Source organism: Acomys minous (assembly GCF_964271855.1).
Source record: "Acomys minous genome assembly, chromosome: 13".
NCBI lineage: Eukaryota > Metazoa > Chordata > Mammalia > Rodentia > Muridae > Acomys > Acomys minous.
In genome coordinates this window covers 2393433-2409606 of record NC_140495.1, presented here as the reverse complement: position 1 = coordinate 2409606, position 16174 = coordinate 2393433, and the positions used below count along the sequence as shown (strand labels likewise).

General features: G+C 53.9%; 1 protein-coding gene across 1 annotated transcript in view; it reads left to right on the top strand.

The window, feature by feature from the left end:
- The window catches only part of GASK1A (golgi associated kinase 1A), a 401830-nt gene that overhangs the window by 41629 nt on the left and 344027 nt on the right, over positions 1-16174 (top strand). The gene's annotated exons all lie outside the window — the stretch shown is intronic.

Genomic DNA, 16174 nt, shown 5'->3' with positions numbered 1-16174 from the left:
ATGCTTTAATTCTGCCCAGAGGAAACCCTGTCATTAGTGTATAATTACTTTTTTTGTAAGATTGCTATTATTATTATTATTGTCTGTGTTTGGAGGAGGCTGGATGCCTGCCAAAGCACACCAAGAGAGGTCAGAGGGCAATCTTATGGCTATGGTTCTCTCTTTCTATCTTATTTTGAGCTCCAAGGTTGGAACTCTGTTCACTGGGGTTGCGTAGCAAGCGCCTGTGCCCGCTGAGCCACTCACCACTGTATACTTATTTTTAGGAGGATGGTGCCCACGTGTTGGGACAGAAGGTTGGTAAATTTGTGCAGGACAATTTAGCAATAGACTAAAACCTTTGTAAACACCCAATCAAAACCTCTAACCAAAACATAATCACCACAGACGAACGCAAAGGCAGCACTGCTCACGGCCATCTCTGATGTGTTGGTGACTCGCTGTTTGCCTTCCCTCAAAGCAGAGTCAGCAGAGCTCTTCTCCCTTAAGTGGCTCCTCCTCAGGAATATTGCCATGCCTGTCACATGCTCTTTCTTGCCAAACTGGCAGTGTGTTATGAGTGGATGTCGGGGGACAGTGTGGGGGGACAGTGTGGGGGGACAGAGTGGGGGGACAGTGTGGGGGACAGTGTCGGGGGGACAGTGTCGGGGGACAGTGTGGGGGGACAGTGTGGGGGGACAGTGTGGGGGGACAGTGTGGGGGGACAGTGTGGGAGGACAGTGTCGGGGGACAGTGTCGGGGGACAGTGTGGGAGGACAGTGTGAGAGGACAGTGTCGGGGGACAGTGTGGGGGGACAGTGTGGGGGGACAGTGTGGGGGGACAGTGTGGGGGGACAGTGTGGGGGGACAGTGTGGGAGGACAGTGTCGGGGGACAGTGTCGGGGGACAGTGTGGGAGGACAGTGTGAGAGGACAGTGTCGGGGGACAGTGTCGGGGGACAGTGTGGGGGGACAGTGTGGGGGACAGTGTGGGGGGACAGTGTGGGGGGACAGTGTGGGGGACAGTGTCGGGGGACAGTGTCGGGGGACAGTGTCGGGGGACAGTGTGGGGGGACAGTGTGGGGGACAGTGTGGGGGGACAGTGTGGGGGGACAGTGTGGGGGACAGTGTCGGGGGACAGTGTGGGGGGACAGTGTGGGGGGACAGTGTGGGGGACAGTGTAGGGGGACAGTGTGGGGGACAGTGTGGGGGGACAGTGTGGGGGGACAGTGTGGGGGACAGTGTCGGGGGACAGTGTCGGGGGACAGTGTGGGGGGACAGTGTGGGGGACAGTGTCGGGGGACAGTGTGGGGGGACAGTGTGGGGGGACAGTGTCGGGGGACAGTGTGGGGGGACAGTGTCGGGGGACAGTGTGGGGGGACAGTGTGGGGGGACAGTGTGGGGGGACAGTGTCGGGGGACAGTGTGGGGGACAGTGTGGGGGGACAGTGTCGGGGGACAGTGTGGGGGGACAGTGTGGGGGACAGTGTGGGGGACAGTGTGGGGGGACAGTGTGGGGGACAGTGTGGGGGACAGTGTGGGGGGACAGTGTGGGGGACAGTGTGGGGGGACAGTGTGGGGGGACAGTGTGGGGGACAGTGTGGGGGGACAGTGTGGGGGACAGTGTGGGGGACAGTGTGGGGGGACAGTGTCGGGGGACAGTGTCGGGGGACAGTGTGGGGGGACAGTGTGGGGGACAGTGTGGGGGACAGTGTGGGGGGACAGTGTGGGGGACAGTGTGGGGGGACAGTGTGGGGGGACAGTGTGGGGGGACAGTGTCAGGGGACAGTGTCGGGGGACAGTGTCGGGGACAGTGTGGGGGACAGTGTCGGGGGACAGTGTGGGGGGACAGTGTGGGGGGACAGTGTCGGGGGACAGTGTCGGGGACAGTGTGGGGGACAGTGTCGGGGGACAGTGTGGGGGGACAGTGTGGGGGGACAGTGTCGGGGGACAGTGTGGGGGACAGTGTGGGGGACAGTGTGGGGGGACAGTGTGGGGGGACAGTGTGGGGGGACAGTGTCGGGGGACAGTGTGGGGGGACAGTGTCGGGGGACAGTGTGGGGGGACAGTGTGGGGGGACAGTGTCGGGGGACAGTGTGGGGGGACAGTGTGGGAGCTTAGATTTGATGTTACATGGATCTGACTAAAACTGGGTCACTGTGTGACCTTTTTAAACCCAGAGTTTCTCACCTGGGAAATGGAAATCGTGACACTGCTAACATGATGGCACACATGTCACGCGTAAAGCCTTGTTCTTTGGAGAATAGTGAAAGTTAATGGACCCTCCTCGCTCCTTTGTTTCATTGGTCTGGTTGGCTACAAAGCCATCTCAGGAGTACAGCGAGCTTCACCCTCACGGTTACAATTGTGAGCTCATTTAAACCGGCCTGTCACCCCCGTGCGTGCACACATGTGCAAAAATCGTGAGAAGATCAAACAGAATGTAGAGTTGGGACAATGCCACTCACCACAAGGCAAATAATGTGAAAAGGGGTCTGAGGCTTCCTCTTTGCTCCCAGCCTCATTGGGCTATTGGCTTTTTAAAAATAACAATCATTTCTTCAAGTTGTCTCATAAAGGGCGCTCACTGGTCTCTGGAAGCCTGGTGTAGCCACCCCAGGCCCTTCAGGAGTCAGCCTTTGCCCAGTGTCAGAGAGCTCTTCGTTTCAGACGCTGTGTCCACGTGGCTGGCTTGAGCAGAGCCGTGTGTGTGAAGGAACATCGGATGACATGTGGGCTCATGGGGACAAGCAGGAACAGACTCTGCATCTGGGGTCTGCTCTGATGACAGTGTCCAAGAACCAAGATGTGCCATCTGCCTGTCAGGAGGTCAGCTTCCTGTCACCATTCCCCACTCAGGAAGCCACCTCACACAGTGCCTGTCATTCTTTCTGGGTCGTAGTGTGTTTGTGCCTGGCAGAGCCTGGGTCTCAGAGACACTCCTGTCTGACTTGACTGGATTTACTATCGCCTAGGAGATTAGTGAGATCTTGGCTGGGCGCCAACAGCTGCACTGGCAGTGGCCTCTCCACCTCTGTATCCTTTTGCAGGGAGGCCTGTGCCGCACACTGTGGCTGCTGCAAAGGATAAGGAAGGTACTCGGTGACTGAGCCTAGACTGTGGAAGATGAACGTTCATCAGATAGGCACAGTGCATGTAGCACCAGTGACAACAGGTGGACAGCTGAGGGCTCAGAAGAGACAGCTACAACAGAGTCTTATCAGAGGAACTCAGGGCTTCTTGGAAGTTAGCACTGTGGAGGCAGGAGGGATATGGGGACTGCACTTAAGGTAAAACAACAAGCACGTGGAAAGGCCCTGTGGTACCAGGAGCCACAGTGATGGCACGTGGAAAGGCCCTGTGGTACCAGGAGCCACAGTGATGGCACGTGGAAAGGCCCTGTGGTACCAGGTGCCACAGTGATGGCACGTGGAAAGGCCCTGTGGTACCAGGAGCCACAGTGATGGCACATGGAAAGGCCCTGTGGTACCAGAGCCATAGTGATGGCACGTGGAAAGGCCCTGCGGTACCAGAGCCACAATGATGGCACTAGAGATGACCAAACAAGAAGGAAGAACTGGAGCTGTGTGAGAACACAGCGGGAGATGAGTGCACAGTCACGGAAGCTATCCTCGAAGTTTGATAGAGACCACAGAAACATATTAGGCTAAGAAGTCATGTGGTTGTATTTTATATTTTCAATTTTCACTGTAGTAAGGGAGACACAACAAAATTTATTATGCCAGTTGTTAAAAGGACACTTCGGTGGCATCAAACACATTGTAGTGGGTAACTAGCACCAATGTTCAAATACAGAATGAGACAGTAACCTCCAAGTTCGTGTACGTCTCCCAGACAGCCACCTCGTGCCTTCCGTGAGCCTGCCTCCTCTCTCCCACCCAGGTAGAGCAAGGCAGTGTGTGTCTTTGAAAACTTCTTTACAGGTGGTGGCAGCACCCCTTTTTAATCACAGCACTCAGGAGGCAGAGGCAGGCAGATCTCTGTAAGCTCAAGGCCAGCCTGGCCAGCAGAGCAAGTTCCAGGGCAGCCAGGGCTACACAGAGAAACCCTGTCTCAAAAAACCAAAGCCAACAAAACAAAAAAACATTTACTATTTATTTGTTTGTTTGTTTATTGTGTCTATGCCTGTGTGCCTGTGTGCCTGGGGGGGGGGAGGAACGCAGAGGTCACTTCTTGCTTTGCATTATGTACACCCCAGGGATTGAACACAGGTTATTAGGCTTGACAGAAAGTATCTTTATCCACTGAGGCATCTCTCTGACACAGTATTTGCCCCTTTTGGTTGCCTTATTTCTCCTAGCATAATGTTCAACATCAGTGATTTTGCTCGTTTTGTTGTTTTTGTTTTTTTGAGACAGTGTCTCTCTGCATAACTGAGGCTACTCTGGAACTCACTATGTAGATCAAATTGGCCTTGAACTCACAGAGATCCACTTGCCTCTCGTGAGTGCTGGGATTAAAAGTGTGAGATAACATGCAAGACAAATTTTGAATTTTAAAGGAGAAATGTTTGAGAAAACACTGATAAGTTCGGCAAAACATTGAATAGAGAGGGAAGAACAGTCTCCTTCTGGCCATTTATCTACACCCCGCCCCATCCCTCCATCTACACCACACCCCATCCCTCCATCTGCACCACACCCCATCCTCCATCTACACCACACTCCATCCCTCCATCTACACCCCACCCCATCCCTCCATCTACACCACACCCCATCCTCCATCTACACCACACCCCATCCTCCATCTACACCACACCCCATCCTCCATCTACACCACACCCCATCCTCCATCTACACCACACCCCATCCTCCATCTACACCACACCCCATCCTCCATCTACACCACACCCCATCCCTCCATCTACACCACACCCCATCCTCCATCTACACCACACCCCATCCTCCATCTACACCACACCCCATCCTCCATCTACACCACACCCCATCCTCCATCTACACCACACCCCATCCTCCATCTGCACCACACCCCATCCTCCATCTACACCACACCCCATCCTCCATCTACACCACACCCCATCCCTCCATCTACACCACACCCCATCCTCCATCTACACCACACCCCATCCCTCCATCTGCACCACACCCCATCCTCCATCTACACCACACCCCATCCTCCATCCACACCACACCCCATCCCTCCATCTACACCACACCCCATCCTCCATCTACACCACACCCCATCCCTCCATCTACACCACACCCCATCCCTCCATCTACACCACACCCCATCCCTTCATCTACACCACACCCCATCCTCCATCTACACCACACCCCATCCCTCCATCTACACCACACCCCATCCCTCCATCTGCACCACACCCCATCCTCCATCTACACCACACCCCATCCCTCCATCTACACCACACCCCATCCCTCCATCTACACCACACCCCATCCCTCCATCTACACCACACCCCATCCCTTCATCTACACCACACCCCATCCTCCATCTACACCACACCCCATCCCTCCATCTACACCACACCCCATCCCTCCATCTACACCACACCCCATCCCTTCATCTACACCACACCCCATCCTCCATCTGCACCACACCCCATCCCTCCATCTACACCACACCCCATCCCTCCATCCACACCACACCCCATCCTCCATCTGCACCACACCCCATCCCTCCATCTACACCACACCCCATCCCTCCATCTACACCACACCCCATCCCTCCATCTGCACCACACCCCATCCTCCATCTACACCACACCCCATCCCTCCATCTACACCACACCCCATCCCTCCATCTACACCACACCCCATCCCTCCATCTACACCACACCCCATCCCTTCATCTACACCACACCCCATCCTCCATCTGCACCACACCCCATCCCTCCATCTACACCACACCCCATCCCTCCATCCACACCACACCCCATCCTCCATCTGCACCACACCCCATCCTCCATCTACACCACACCCCATCCTCCATCTACACCACACCCCATCCTCCATCCACACCACACCCCATCCCTCCATCTGCACCACACCCCATCCTCCATCCACACCACACCCCATCCTCCATCTACACCACACCCCATCCTCCATCTGCACCACACCCCATCCCTCCATCTACACCACACCCCATCCTCCATCTACACCACACCCCATTCTCCATCTGCACCACACCCCATCCCTCCATCTACACCTCACCCCATCCTCCATCTACACCACACCCCATCCCTCCATCTACACCACACCCCATCCTCCATCTACACCACACCCCATTCTCCATCTGCACCACACCCCATCCCTCCATCTACACCACACCCCATTCTCCATCTGCACCACACCCCATCCCTCCATCTACACCACACCCCATCCTCCATCTACACCACACCCCATCCTCCATCTACACCACACCCCATCCTCCATCTACACCACACCCCATCCTCCATCTACACCACACCCCATCCCTCCATCTACACCACACCCCATCCCTCCATCTACACCACACCCCATCCTCCATCTGCACCACACCCCATCCTCCATCTGCACCACACCCCATCCTCCATCTGCACCACACCCCATCCTCCATCTACACCACACCCCATCCTCCATCCACACCACACCCCATCCCTCCATCTACACCACACCCCATTCTCCATCTGCACCACACCCCATCCCTCCATCTACACCACACCCCATCCCTCCATCTGCACCACACCCCATCCTCCATCTACACCACACCCCATCCTCCATCTACACCACACCCCATCCCTCCATCTACACCACACCCCATCCCTCCATCTACACCACACCCCATCCTCCATCTACACCACACCCCATCCTCCATCTACACCACACCCCATCCCTCCATCTACACCACACCCCATCCCTCCATCTGCACCACACCCCATCCTCCATCTGCACCACACCCCATCCTCCATCTGCACCACACCCCATCCTCCATCTGCACCACACCCCATCCTCCATCTGCACCACACCCCATCCTCCATCTGCACCACACCCCATCCTCCATCTACACCACACCCCATCCTCCATCCACACCACACCCCATCCCTCCATCTACACCACACCCCATCCCTCCATCTACACCACACCCCATTCTCCATCTGCACCACACCCCATCCCTCCATCTACACCACACCCCATCCTCCATCTACACCACACCCCATCCTCCATCTACACCACACCCCATCCTCCATCTACACCACACCCCATCCTCCATCTACACCACACCCCATCCCTCCATCTACACCACACCCCATCCCTCCATCTACACCATACCCCATCCTCCATCTACACCACACCCCATCCCTCCATCTACACCACACCCCATCCTCCATCTACACCACACCCCATCCCTCCATCTACACCACACCCCATCCCTCCATCTACACCACACCCCATCCTCCATCTACACCACACCCCATCCCTCCATCTGCACCACACCCCATCCTCCATCTACACCACACCCCATCCCTCCATCTACACCACACCCCATCCCTCCATCTACACCACACCCCATCCTCCATCTACACCACACCCCATCCTCCATCTACACCACACCCCATCCCTCCATCTACACCACACCCCATCCCTCCATCTACACCACACCCCATCCTCCATCTGCACCTCACCCCATCCTCCATCTACACCACACCCCATCCTCCATCTACACCACACCCCATCCTCCATCTGCACCACACCCCATCCCTCCATCTACACCACACCCCATCCCTCCATCTACACCACACCCCATCCTCCATCTGCACCACACCCCATCCTCCATCTACACCACACCCCATCCCTCCATCTACACCACACCCCATCCCTCCATCTACACCACACCCCATCCACCATCTACACCACACCCCATCCTCCATCTACACCACACCCCATCCCTCCATCTACACCACACCCCATCCCTCCATCTGCACCACACCCCATCCTCCATCTACACCACACCCCATCCCTCCATCTACACCACACCCCATCCCTCCATCTACACCACACCCCATCCTCCATCTACACCACACCCCATTCTCCATCTACACCACACCCCATCCTCCATCTGCACCACACCCCATCCTCCATCTACACCACACCCCATCCCTCCATCTACACCACACCCCATCCTCCATCTACACCACACCCCATCCCTCCATCTGCACCACACCCCATCCTCCATCTACACCACACCCCATCCCTCCATCTGCACCACACCGCATCCTCCATCTGCACCACACCCCATCCCTCCATCTGCACCACACCCCATCCTCCATCTACACCACACCCCATCCCTCCATCTACACCACACCCCATCCTCCATCTACACCACACCCCATCCCTCCATCTACACCACACCCCATCCTCCATCTACACCACACCCCATCCTCCATCCACACCCTGTCTATGCCTCCATCCCCATCACATCCCCCAGTCAGATGCTCCAGTAGAAGCAGCTCAGTGGGCGAATCTGGAATGAGAGAGGCCTGGTTCGTAGCTAGACTCACCACTCACCAGCTGTGTGATCTGGGAGAGTTGCTTGTGTCCTCATCTGTAAGATGGTGATGGTGACGGGGCCTTGTAGCAACATGTACCTGTGCTCTCTAGGTGGGAAGCTTAGGGTTATTTTAAGTCGTTGTCTGTGTCTCTCTTACAGTGGCCCTTACTCTTGTCCATGCACATCCCGCAGCCTCTGTAACTGTGCAATCATTTCTCTTCTCGGTTAGTGTGTACTCTGTACAAAGTTATGGTTTGTTAAGGCATTTTAGAGATGTGTGCGGTGGATTTGATTTCTAATCACCCCATTACCCTCTCTTGTTTCCTTCCTGTCTGCTCCTGCTCCCTCTCTTCCCACACAACTATTATTTTAGGAGCACAAAGTGAGCATCATTCGTTGTTAAACTCACACATCTGTGTATCCACCGGGACTGGCCCTGTGGACTCCCATAGGACTTGCTCCTGTGTGCACAGGCTGCCTGTATCCACAGGGACTGGCCCCGTGGGCTCCCATAGGACTTGCTCTTGTGTGCACAGGCTGCCTGTATCCACAGGGACTGGCCCCGTGGGCTCCCACAGGACTTGCTCTTGTGTGCACAGGCTGCACACACCTGTGACTGGCTCCGTGGACTCCTACAGAACCTGCTACTGTGTGCACAGGCTGCACACATCTGTGACTGGCTCCGTGGACTCCTATAGAACCTGCTACTGTGTGCACAGGCTGCACACATCTGTGACTGGCTCCGTGGACTCCTATAGAACCTGCTACTGTGTGCACAGGCTGCACACATCTGTGTATCCGCAGGGCCTGGATCCGGGGATCCCCGCAGGACTCGCTCCCGTGTGCACAGGCTGCACACATCTGTGTATCCGCAGGGCCTGGATCCGGGGATCCCCACAGGACTCGCTCCTGTGTGCACAGGCTGCCTGAAGTCGGTTGGTGAGGATCAGGGGGGTCTCACGCCACATCCTGCCCCTTTGCCTGGGTCTTTGAGATGTGTTCTTTTCACGAGTATGACGGGATTGCAAGAGCATGGGATTTGTCATCCCAGTGGCACAGAAGGTCACACTTCTGAGCTGAGATTAAGGCAAGTGAGGCTCTAGCGGCTGGAACCAAGGTGTGTGCACAGCACAGAAGTGCCCTCTGCTCTCCCTGGGGATGTTGAGGAGGCTTGCCGCACCTAGCTTGCAATCACAACCAGCACACAGTTGCAGGTGGCTGGGTCTCTGCTGATAAAATGACACCTGGGTGGAAGTCTTTCTGAAAGGTTTAACTACTCAGGGCGTGCGAGTGTGAAAATATACACGTGCCCTGAGAAAGCGTGTGTGCTTTTCTTATTAGAGCACAGCATATACTTGTTAGACATAGACAAAGCCAACAAAAGCTAAAACGATGTGATCTAAAGTCATTCTTAGCACCACCAGCCAGGCAGCCCTTGCACAGATTTTTTTGGCCAATAATCTCCCTGAAAGTAGGACCTGCATATGAAAATGAGGGCACACTGTGCACACCTTTTTGTAGCCCTCGGCCCTTCTAAATATGTGGTGTTTGGCAGGGGACTGAGATGTGACCATAGTTCTCAGGGAATCACAAACGTATTGGAAGGAAGGGCCTGGCTCATCACCTTCAGCCGAAACCACTTCCTTTACGCACCAGGCAGATGAGCACAGACATTCAAAAGTTATATTTTTCTATGTTTAAAAAGCCCAATAGGGATGTCCCCTGAAAGTCTTCACCTTGCAGGTGATTGGGATAGATGCTGGGACTTGTGATTGGGACTCCAGGTGAGAGAAGCATGGGAGGATGGGGAAATAGAAGGATCCAGAGGGTCCTAGACACCTACAAGAAGATCGTTAAGGCTGGTGGGTCTGGACCCAGGGTGGTCTGCTCAAACTACTGTAGCAATCAAGGACAATGCATGCAGTAAACCTAGAACCCCTAATCAGATCTAGCCAATGGGCAGCACATTCCTCACAGTTGTCTGGAGAGCGGGGACTGACTCTGGCATGAACTCTGGTGCCCCATATTTGACCACTTCCCCTTGGTGGGGAGGCCTGGTGGCACTCAGAGGAAGGATAAGCAGGCTACCAGGATGAGACCTGATAGGCTGTGATCATATGGTGGGGGAGGAGGTCCCCTTCTGTCACAGACCTAGGGAGGGGGATAGGGTGAAAGAGGGAGGGGGAACGGGAAGATGCAAGTGAGGAGATAACAATTGAGATGCAATCTGAATAAATTACTTAAATTTTTTAAAAAGGCTATAATTTTTTGTTGCTATGGGTACATGTTTTTACTTTCTCCGACATTAATATATTTTACTCCACTGAGGTGAATGTAATTGAACCGGTAAAGTGAGATAATTGCTCCTTCTTTCAGATCCAAAATTATCATCAACACTGTGGTCCAATCCCTTTACTCTGTGAGTCAGAGAACTGAGGTCCAAGGCAGGATACAAGAGATGGATTTTAGTCATAAAGCCAGAGAATAACCCCCTTTACAAGCCCACAAAGCTCTGTACATTTTCCTAATGTTTCTGTCTGGTGGGAAAATTGAAAGTAAGATGTGAGAATATGGCACAGTGGCAAGGCAGGGTCCCCAGGCCATTTAAGCTCTGTAGGGAAAAGCATACATCCTGGGCAGAAACTCTGGCAATGGTGTTTGGTGGCACCAGAACTCCTGGTGCCAGAGCAGGATCCAAAGGGATCCAAGAGAAAAGTGACAGCGGTAGAAAGTCACGCAGGAAAGTGTGCTGAGGGAGGACTGCGGAGGCGAAGGGCCAGGGTGGGTTGTGGCTGCCCGTCCTTCCTCCTAAAGCCGTGATGTGATTCTAAGATGAAGCCAGGGCTAAGAGCTACCAAGGTGGGGGCTGGGTGGGTCCTGATGAGCATCCACGGATGGTCTGCATCCATCACCGACAACAGAGAGGTGGTGGATCGAGAGCCGCTTATCCAAAGCCTCCCAGTCTTTCCTCTGATGACACCTCCCTGGAGTTCTAGTCCCAGCATCCATATAAAAAGTCCAGGTGCCGGGGAGGTGGAGGCAGGAGAGTCTGGGAGTGTTATATGCTGGTCTACGCTGAAACAATGAACTCCAGGTTCAGCGGGAGACAGATAAATCAGAGAGTGAAGAGACGCCCGACGGCAGCCTCTAGTCTCCACATGCAGGTGCTCACGTGTTTATGTGCTCCCATGCGCACACACATGCATACACACATGTGCATGTGCACACAAATATAAGAGGATACTTTCTCTTTGGAACAAGAGACTGCCGCAGTAGTTTTAAATCATCTGATTCCCCCGTGCCCCTTTAACACTTCCTTCCTGGATCGCTATTGTCCTCTTGCTGTCATATGATGTTGAAAGAGTCTCTTCCGTGTTGTATGGATACAGCACCTGTCAATTAAAAACACTATGGCCTATGGCTGAGGCAAGAAGTAGATGGGACATGCCAACAGGCAGAAGGGATTCTGGGATAGAGCCAAGTGCATGAGATTTGAGCCAGCAAGATGGGCGCACGGTGCCTGAGCTCAGGTAACCAGCCACGTGGCAGAGTGTAGATTAATACAGTGGGTTGTTTTAAGTGATGAGCTGGTCAGAGAAGAGCCTCACTATATGGCCTAGGTATTTGTAAATGATAATTGAATCTCATGAATAATTATTCCGGAAGTGCTCAGGAGGAAGAAACCCCTCCTGCAACAATATGATGCATCAGCCACGTTTCTCTTTGCTGTGACCAAATCCCTCACATGAACCAGCACACAGGGAGGGAGACATCATCTTGGCTCACGGTTTGAGGGACCAGGCCATCGTAGTGCCGAAGGAACAGATGCTTCTTCACGTCTGAGTGGATCAGGAGAGGACAGGAATCCGGGCAGGCCACAGCCCTCACTACCTGGTCCACCTCCAGAACCCACCTCCTCCAGCTAGGCTGTACCTCCTAAAAGTTCTATGGCCTCCCAAACAGTGCAGCCGTGAAACAAGTATGCAAACACACACACCCGTGGGAGACATTTTTACATTCAAGCTGTAATAGATGGATTTTTTTTTACCTGAAAAAGATGCGCTGTGTGGGAGTAGGTGGGAGCGGGTGGGAGCGGGTGGGAGCGGGTGGGAGTGGGTGAGAGCGGGTGGGAGTGGGTGGGAGCGGGTGAGAGCGGGTGGGAGCGGGTGGGAGCAGGTGAGAGCGGGTGGGAGTAGGTGGGAGCGGGTGGGAGCGGGTGGGAGCGGGTGGGAGCGGGTGAGAGCGGGTGGGAGCGGGTGGGAGCGGGTGGGAGCAGGTGAGAGCGGGTGGGAGCGGGTGGGAGTGGGTGGGAGCGGGTGGGAGTGGGTGGGAGCGGGTGGGAGCAGGTGGGAGCGGGTGGGAGCGGGTGGGAGCGGGTGGGAGCGGGTGGGAGCAGGTGGGAGCGGGTGGGAGCGGGTGGGAGCAGGTGGGAGCGGGTGGGAGCGGGTGGGAGCGGGTGGGAGCGGGTGGGAGCAGGTGGGAGCGGGTGGGAGTGGGTGGGAGTGGGTGGGAGCAACGTCCTTCCAGGCAAACATTCTCCAGTTACACGACAGTCACGTAAATGTCTGTCGCCAACCGTCATGTCAGCCCTGGGCTCTATATTCTAGTAGGGTTTGTTATACTGTGACATCAAAACCAAACAGTTTTTACCCAGATAGAAAATAAAACTGAAGGAAACTTGGACACACTTTGGCGTGGCTCAGTGTCAGGTGTGAGCCTGACCAAAACGCCAGGCAGCTAGTGACTGAGCTGGCGTTTGCTTGTTTGTTCCCGTGCACACAGAACTTGCACGCTCTTGGTGCACAGATAGCCCCTCGCCGTCGGCGTCCGGGTTTCAGCCGTGTCTGGCTGCAGTGTGCCTTTCTTGTCCTTTGAAAATTCTGGGGGTGCAGAAGTCAAGCTTCATTTCTCCCTATGCCCAGCAACCTTAGCAGGTCCCCACCGCCCCAGCCTCTGTAGCCCCCTAATGATCTCTTTCCTACTGTTTTGTCTTAGTAGTTTAGCTGTCTGTCTATATAAATTGCACAGAGGCACAGACTTTGTGGTGGTGTCTGCAGACAGCTACAACACACTCTTTGCTCTCTCTCCTCAAATTCTCTGAACTTCCTCCCACTTCTACTTTCTGGTGATGTATTTGTGTCGAGATTCCACATATGACAGAAAACTTATGATGTGGCTTATCCCTCTTAATACAGTGATTTCTGGTTCTATTAACTTTCCCGTGAATGATGTGATTTTTTTTTTTTTGGTTTTTTTTTTTCCGAGATAGGGTCTCTCTGTGTAGCCTTGGCTGTCCTGGACTCACTTTGTAGACCAGGCTGGCCTCGAACTCACAGCAATCCACCTGCCTCTGCCTCCCGAGTGCTGGGATTAAAGGCGTGCACCACCATGCCTGGCTGAATGGTGTGATTTTTGTGATTCTTTATAGTGGGATAGAACTCAGCCGCGTACTCTCTTTTCCTCCGTCTGTCCACACCTGAGCTGGTTGTGTACGGCAGCTCTTGTGAATGGCATTGTATGAAGGCTGGCATCTCTGTAGTGTGCTGAGCTGGACGGCCTCTGCTGTGTATCCAGGAGCACAGCTGCGTCATATCGAAGTTCTAAGTTTTGCTTTATGAGGCTCCTCCACGGTGGTTTCTGCCCCAGCTGCGCTGGTTCGCACCTTCCCCCACTTTCTTGCCTGCATTTGTTTGGTTTTGTTCTTTCAAAATCTGTGTAGACCTGGGTGTACTGGAACTTACTCTGTAGACCAGGCTGGCCTCAAACTCAAGCTATCCTGCCTCTGCCTCCCGAGTGCTGGGTTAAAAGTGTGCACCACTACGCCCGCCTTCAGCTGGTGTTTCTCTATTACTGTCATTCTCACTGGGGTGACATGGAATCTCAAGGCAGTTTTGATTGGCATTTACCCAGTGGCTAAAGGTGTTGATTTTTTTTTCCATACATCCATTAGCCATGTTCACTGCTTTTTATAAAAACTATTTGGTGGATTTGTTGTTTATTAATTGGATTGTTTGAAGTTAATTTTTTGAGTTTTATGTATTCTAGATTCTGTAGCAAAGCCGGTAAAGACCCTCTCCATTCTGTGCCTTTCTTCACTCTTTCCTTAGCTGCGAGGAACATTTTGGATTCCGTGTTACCCGCCCTTGTCAATACTTGCTGTTATTGGAGAGGTTTCAGAAAACCCTTGCCTATGCCTAAATCTTTCCTTGCCTTGAGATCTCCAGGCCTCAGCCACACCCCTGCCTTCTTTCTTTGAGGCTGAGAATCTGAAGACATTCCGGAGGCACTAGTGTTGTGGGTGCCACAGAAGCAAAGGCCGGAGCTCACGGAGGCTGTTGTTCAGGACAATGGACAGCGACCATGCGCTGTGCCGAGCCGTGCTGTGCTGAGCGCCCTCTCCACCTGCCTCAGATCTGATGAGGGCTCTCTGTGACTGTCAAAACCAACCACCTTTCTACTCAAGCCTCTTAAATGTAATAAGCAGAGAGGGTTTGGGAATTTGCAGGGACATAGAAATCAGGCTTGTGGTGGGGCTGGGCTGTGGGAGCCACTGGCCTGGGGAGCTGCCAGCATTCTGTGTGTATATACCCTGTGTTCTCGGTATACACCCTGTGTTCTCGGTACACACCCTGTGTTCTCGGTATACACCCTGTGTTCTCGGTATACACCCTGTGTTCTCGGTACACACCCTGTGTTCTCGGTACACACCCTGTGTTCTCGGTATACACCCTGTGTTCTCGGTATACACCCTGTGTTCTCGGTATATACCCTGTGTTCTCGGTATACACCCTGTGTTCTCGGTATACACCCTGTGTTCTCGGTATATACCCTGTGTTCTCGGTATACACCCTGTGTTCTCGGTACACACCCTGTGTTCTCGGTATACACCCTGTGTTCTCGGTATACACCCTGTGTTCTCGGTATATACCCTGTGTTCTCGGTATACACCCTGTGTTCTCGGTATACACCCTGTGTTCTCGGTATATACCCTGTGTTCTCGGTACACACCCTGTGTTCTCGGTATACACCCTGTGTTCTCGGTACACACCCTGTGTTCTCGGTATACACCCTGTGTTCTCGGTATACACCCTGTGTTCTCGGTATACACCCTGTGTTCTCGGTACACACCCTGTGTTCTCGGTACACACCCTGTGTTCTCGGTACACACCCTGTGTTCTCGGTACACACCCTGTGTTCTCGGTACACACCCTGTGTTCTCGGTATACACCCTGTGTTCTCGGTATACACCCTGTGTTCTCGGTATACACCCTGTGTTCTCGGTACACACCCTGTGTTCTCGGTATACACCCTGTGTTCTCGGTACACACCCTGTGTTCTCGGTATATACCCTGTGTTCTCGGTATACACCCTGTGTTCTCGGTATACACCCTGTGTTCTCGGTATACACCCTGTGTTCTCGGTACACACCCTGTGTTCTCGGTACACACCCTGTGTTCTCGGTACACACCCTGTGTTCTCGGTACACACCCTGTGTTCTCGGTACATACCCTGTGTTCTCGGTATACACCCTGTGTTCTCGGTATACACCCTGTGTTCTCGGTATACACCCTGTGTTCTCGGTACACACCCTGTGTTCTCGGTATACACCCTGTGTTCTCGGTACAGAGTCAAATATGACGAGGTGGACAGAGGCAGAGTCAAGCTAAT